At 32.5% G+C, this 6,290-nt stretch overlaps 1 long non-coding RNA gene across 1 annotated transcript; it reads right to left on the reverse strand.

The window, feature by feature from the left end:
* Positions 1 to 2,192: 2,192 nt before the first annotated feature.
* On the reverse strand, positions 2,193 to 4,843 carry LOC125504215. The gene is made up of 2 exons (XR_007281341.1): positions 4,583 to 4,843; positions 2,193 to 2,405 (listed from the first exon to the last, which is right to left on the reverse strand). It is a non-coding gene; the product is annotated as an uncharacterized LOC125504215 (long non-coding RNA).
* Positions 4,844 to 6,290: the final 1,447 nt, after the last annotated feature.

The raw sequence follows: 6,290 nt of genomic DNA on the forward strand, positions 1-6,290 counted from the left end.
TTATTATGTGGTTCTTAACTAATGAGACAATAAATCAGTAAGTTTTATTCAAAATTGCGCAGAATACTTCTTTTATTTAAAGATCCAAATTGAGGCAAATATTCCAAAAAATATCAGAAATTGCAAAGTGAAATTTCTCGGAAACGGTGGAAGATATCGACTTGAACCAAATACATTTTTTTGCTTAGAAAATGTGCGACAAAAAAACGATATGTGAAAGCCCAAAAATGTATAAAGTCCAGCGCTCGCTAGAAACTAAGTAATAAGAACTTTATATTATTCAACCAAAAAACCCTCAAATATAAATTTGTTTGATAATAGTCAACCTGGTTAAGAATCTACTGAAAAAAAACCCAAATTTTTATTTTCACTTTGACACGCTGTATCTCGGAAACTATTAACTTTCGACTAAGACAAATTTGCCTGAAACGCACCATTTTTACCTAAACAATATATTGGTGAATTATTTCACATTATTCGAGCAAGATACAATACAATACCGCCCTGTATAACAAAGGCGAAATTTCAAGAATTATATATAAGTTTGTTAATAGTTTTTTATGTTTGTATGTTAAAGCCACCTTTCCTCATACAAGAACAAATGTGTATATAAAATATGATTAATGATAATGAGCCATTGCCGAATTTCTTAATTAATAGAAATCTCCTTAGAATGGACTGATAAATAGTCATTAGAGTTAATTAAAGTGGTTTTACCAAGAACTAATGCAAATTTATATTATAGAAAAATCGTCGATAAATTACCGTTCAACATAAAATACTTGTGTTTCCTTTGCGTCCCTGATTAGCAAATATCGAATAACTAATTAACTGTTAACTAATTCGAAAGGAAACTGTTTTAAATGGACGATAAATTAAGCGACTCAATTTATAATTTTTTCAATGTTTGATGGATTCAACAGATTAGTTTATATTTGAATATTTATATACATACCTATTTAGCATATTCGTCATGTGTTTCAGTAATCTTTTAAAGTCTAGATTAATTAAAATGCCTAAATACGCAATCAAATTTGTTGTTTCCTCCCAAATTCTATGATAAAAAAAAGTAATTTTCAGAATAGCTTATGACGCAAAACGTGCAAACCATTAAAATAAACGAATACGAAACCATGCCCAAACCCATATTGCGATTAATTCCCACATGTTTGAGAATATTATTCAAACCCCTTATCGGTAATATCATTCGGCAAACAGCGTTCCTACAAGTATTAATGGTCTCCATAAAAAAGGTGTCTCCAAACACCAATATCGCACATACAAACACATGTGTGACGGTTTTCTGGTCAACACGGGGATGGTAACTACATTTGGGAGTTTCTGCTAAAAGGAAATTATTACGTAAAAAAAACGTTTTACGACAAGAAGAAACAGAAGAGTTAGGATTTCTCTGTCTGCGTAAAACTTAAAGAAAAACTTTTAGAAAATTTTATCAGTCTCACAGGAGCTTAAAAAATCTGAAAGCTTTGACGAAAAAAGAAAAGACTGCAAATATAGGTATTTTGCGTAAAAATGCCAATTTTCTGTACAATTTTAGTAACAAAGTTAGTGTAAAGGAACAAAATGATATTGATGAATAAAACTCGCAATAATAAAGCATACTGGAAATTAATTAATTTCTAAACTAATAAAACCGAATCAGAAAATCAGCAATATTTAATTAACTGAGCGGCGCACTTACAGAAAAAAATGAAAAACCTGAAGAGTTCTGAAGAACTATATACAAAAAAATAATAATAATTAGCATAAGCTGTAGCAAACACGACTTAAACAATCGCTCATGATTTCCAACATTTTATAAAACTTTCTGTAGAATTGACAATTATTCGCATGTTTCGATAGATTGAAGCCCAAAACAGCTCATTCTAAAGCGAAAAACTCACAAGCTATTAGATGAGAAAAGAAAGCAATAAACTCTGGCCAAAAATTCCCATAAACCCGATCACTCTCACAGGGATTAGATATGGAAATGACCCGCAAAAACCCATCCATATAATAAATCACAAACAACCATAGTTCTAAACCCTTTTAGTCAAATAATATCATTCGACCCGTCGTTTTTTCCATTCAAGTAATGCCTTAAGCAAATACATTATTTAAATTTCGATCTGATCGAAATTCGCTCTCACATAATTTCGGTATGCAAATATCGGCACACAATACATCGATGATATTTTAAAGAGTTTAATGTCCTTCAGATGCAGTTTTGGCGGTATGCAAAAGAGGATGCAGGATGTGCGTAAAATGATCCAAGGCCGAGGCATAGTTCTTAGCTCTTTTCCACCCTAAGCGGTGGATCAGCCAGGTAGCAAAAGGGGACTTGAAGTGAAGCTTTGGGCTAAGAAGTCTTCTATCGTTCGGCTCTCTAATCGTTAATAGCAGACCTGGAAAGGAAGGAAATATTCAAGATTTTGGAAAAAACAAAAGTTGCAACTTGGTATGGGAGTGAAGTGCAATTGCTTATTTGTGGAAGCAGCTTTAGTCAAAATTGAATTTAACTAGTGAGCAAAAGGATACATTTTATAATATTTTTTAAGTGTTTGTTCATCACATCTTATTTCATTCATGTTCCCATTCAGGATTTAAGTAGTTCGAAAAACCGTTAATTTACTCACAATTGCAAAAGCATGTAAAATTTCCTCCATTATCTATGACAAGACAAAAATCCTCTGCAGCAGATTTATGTTACCTTTAGATGTGGGTTTAGATATCAAAAAAATATTTAGATTCCAATTCAGAGTTTCATCTAGTTCAGCTGAAAAATTGTAAAAGCCGCGAAATAAACTGCTGCTTCTCGGAAGTTTTGCTCCCAAAACTCCTGTGAAAATCTCATTGAAAATCTCCTCTTTTGCAATTTAGGATTCTAAACAATTATTGCAAGGAATTCTAAAATTTTTGTCTTTTACGTCTTCAAACTTAAATGCTCTAGATCAGTGCCCTCTTTGCCTCTTGCCCAATTCCACCCCTGTATCAATAATAAGTTCTCAGATAGAAACTCCCAATTAAATTTGCTTGTTTAACTTTCGCTCTGCTTACACCAGATTTTTCAATAGTAATATCTAATAACGGTCTATTTATTGCTCGAAATCATATTTTCGTTGTTTAAAATTAATTAGTTTCCTGTAAAAGCGAAAAAAATATTCGGAGGACATGAGGATAAACAACCGATACTACATTGCGACTCAAAAACGCAATAGACGCTGGAATAAATGCAGCAAAATCTGCATTTAAACAGCGGCTTTGTTTCAGCAGGACAAGGGGGTGGCGGAGAGTTGCGCGGGTGTTTCAAAGAGCGCATAGAGCACGAACGTGCGTAACAGATTAAATATTAATTTAGCGGCTGCGTCACTCAGTAGATTATTCTGCTGGTAGGCTTTATTTGAGGGCTTTGCACTTCTGTTGCTAAGTTTTACCAGTTATTTACAAGTCAGATGACAAGTATTTAGTATTTTATTGCCTTTTCGGGAATAAAAAATATTTTAATTGCTTTACATAATTTTTTTGTATACACATTTATTTTTTGTTTGATTTTCAACTTTCTCAACTCAACTATAAAACTTTGCCGCTCAACTTCTCTCTCAAATTCCATAATGTTGTTCGTTAGGTTTCAATTAGTTTGTGGCATGCTCAAATAGACTCCATTATTTTAGGCAAAAAACTACTAATTATAATAAAAAACCTAGAAGATGAAGAGGCAACAGATGATGAAGTGTTAAAATGTGGCCCAAAAATTATTTATTTAAGAATCTTCATAGTTTCTAAAGCTTACTAAAAAGAGAATGACTAATACATAGAATATGACAAATGGTTTAGACACCAAATTCAAATTTCCGTCTCAATTTCAACACTAAAAAATATGATGTACGTAAAATTCAAAATTATCAAACAATACGAACAGTAGGAAAATTGTAAACAAAAAACACAAAAAATACGAATTAAAAAATACAAATTAACTTTGTGCAAACGGAAAGACATCATCTTGTAGTTAGTTCGATAAAACAATCACTACGAATTAATTTCAAAACGCTAGAAAAACTATTTAGGCACCGAAAATGTTTTTAAAATCAGAAATCCGAACGAAAAATGAATCCTGCCGTTTATATTAAGAAGTAATGGACAGCTTTAAATACAACAGGAAGTCTAAAATTGCATCTCAGCATAAAACAGTTAAGAATATAAATAAATGTAATGAAGTGCACAATTAGTTTAAAAAACAAAGACTCGCAATATTGAAAAAACAATTGCTGAACATTCAAAAATTCAGCTCAAACATCCAGGAAAAATATTTAGGCACAGAAAAGTCGAGGAATTTCAAAGAAAAATTAATCTTGCAGGCAAAGTAATGGACAACCGTAAATGCAACAGATGGCCCATAAAATAAATATCTCCCAGCATCAAACAATTAAGAACATAAATAAATGTAATAAAAATCATAATATAATTAGCATAAACACAGGCTTATCCCAACCGAAAGGCAGTACACTTTAAAACTGTCGGTTAGAGAATTAATTCTGGGATAAAAAAAAAATAATAAAAAAATTTTTCACTCATCTTAGTTTACCTTTGTGATTGCAACTTGTATTTTATTATTACACTTTCTACCGAAAACAAGTAAACTTAAAATGGAAACCTCCAAACGTAAAATGGGCCAATGTAACGGACCATTACCCCTTAAAACAACAGAAAAAAACTAAACATAATGAAGCACAATCAACTCGCCCATCACTTTCTTATTAATAACGATATAATTGCCTTCAATTGTTTTAGTTCGCGCGCATCGCAAAAATCATACACAATAAATGTTGCTCAAAAACAATTGCCGCTAAACAATTGAAACTGCTAATTGTTGCTGGGGCTGCCAGTTCGAAATCAGTTTATCTGTTTTTAATGCGTTGTTGCTAAATATTCCGCCTACAGAAGTGGACTAGAATTTACACATTTCACTAAGGAAGTCAGAGAAATTGTCCTTTAAATAGACTTATTTGAGAAACTAATGCTTTTCGATGAGTCTAAATATTCTAAGAAAGATCTGGAATGCAAAATTTTTCAAGTTCGGCTCATTAAACTGAAAAAAATCGAAGTAAATCTAGAAGCCGGTTCTGTTGTTTCGACGTTATGGTTTGCGGGGATTTTTGCGTAATTTTTTTGAATTACATATTGTTAATAATTATTATTGTAGCCACTGTTCTAATGGCCGCTATTGTTTAAGTCGTGGGTAATCTCAGTCATACAAACGATCATTAAGCGATTTTCCATTTTGCAATCGCATCGAAAAATGTTGGTCAATGTGATCTACTGATTGCGGTAAACTGTGAATAGAGGAAATAATTTATAGTTTCAGCTGCATTTGGAATTAGAAATCTGCGCTACTTTGCAGGATTTTAAAGCAGAATCTAATAGCTGAAAGCAGCGTTCTTGGGGCTGATCACCTGCTCAAAATTATTTTGCATACAATTAAAAAAAATCGTTACAGAAAAATTAATCAGTCACCCAAATGCAGCCCACTTCCCACCAAACCAGTTTCAAATCGGGCGTTTTTTTTTCTCATGAACCGCTTCAATCAATCCATATTAGACATCACCTATCAGAGGCCCCATAATTAAACATTAAAAATACATCGTGACCCCCTAAATTAAAATACTCTCACATATCAACCCTCCTCCTTTATTTTATTATAATCCCATTGTAATTCGCGATATACTTGCATACATCTATGGAGCCCTCCACATTGACCCGATTTAGGTCTTGGCGAATATGAACCCTGATTAGCGACAAGCATTGTCAGAATATTAATAAAATGCAAGAACATGCAAATAGACCGGTTGGTAGGTAGCGCAAGTGATTAGAAATATCTTGAATCGAGGGGATTTCTTATGCGATATTGGAGATAGTAATTGTGCATAGGAGCGATCCAGATGGACGGTTGAAGGAAGTTTTAATTTGCGTATTGTATTTTTGCTGTATCAAAGAGCCGTAGGAAATTGAGCGATTTTAATGCAAATTTTTTAAATAGTTTTGAGTCAAGGTCTGATTAGTAATGAATGAATGAAAAATGGTTTGCATCTCTTTATTACTTATTGTGTATTGTGTATGTATCAATTTATTGTTTATTAGTTTTCAATTTTTCCATAGGTGTTTACTCGTGTATTAAGGGTCGGTCAAACACTTGAGGAAATAAGCAGTTTTGTTGACATTGCGGACAAAATGTGTGATGTAAAAAGTTTGTTTTTGTGTGAAAATCAGACGAATTTCTAACTAGTGTTTCACTT

Source organism: Dendroctonus ponderosae, unplaced genomic scaffold (assembly GCF_020466585.1).
Source record: "Dendroctonus ponderosae isolate FM_Combo_2020 unplaced genomic scaffold, Dpon_F_20191213v2 Dpon_F_20191213_4, whole genome shotgun sequence".
Lineage (NCBI taxonomy): Eukaryota > Metazoa > Arthropoda > Insecta > Coleoptera > Curculionidae > Dendroctonus > Dendroctonus ponderosae.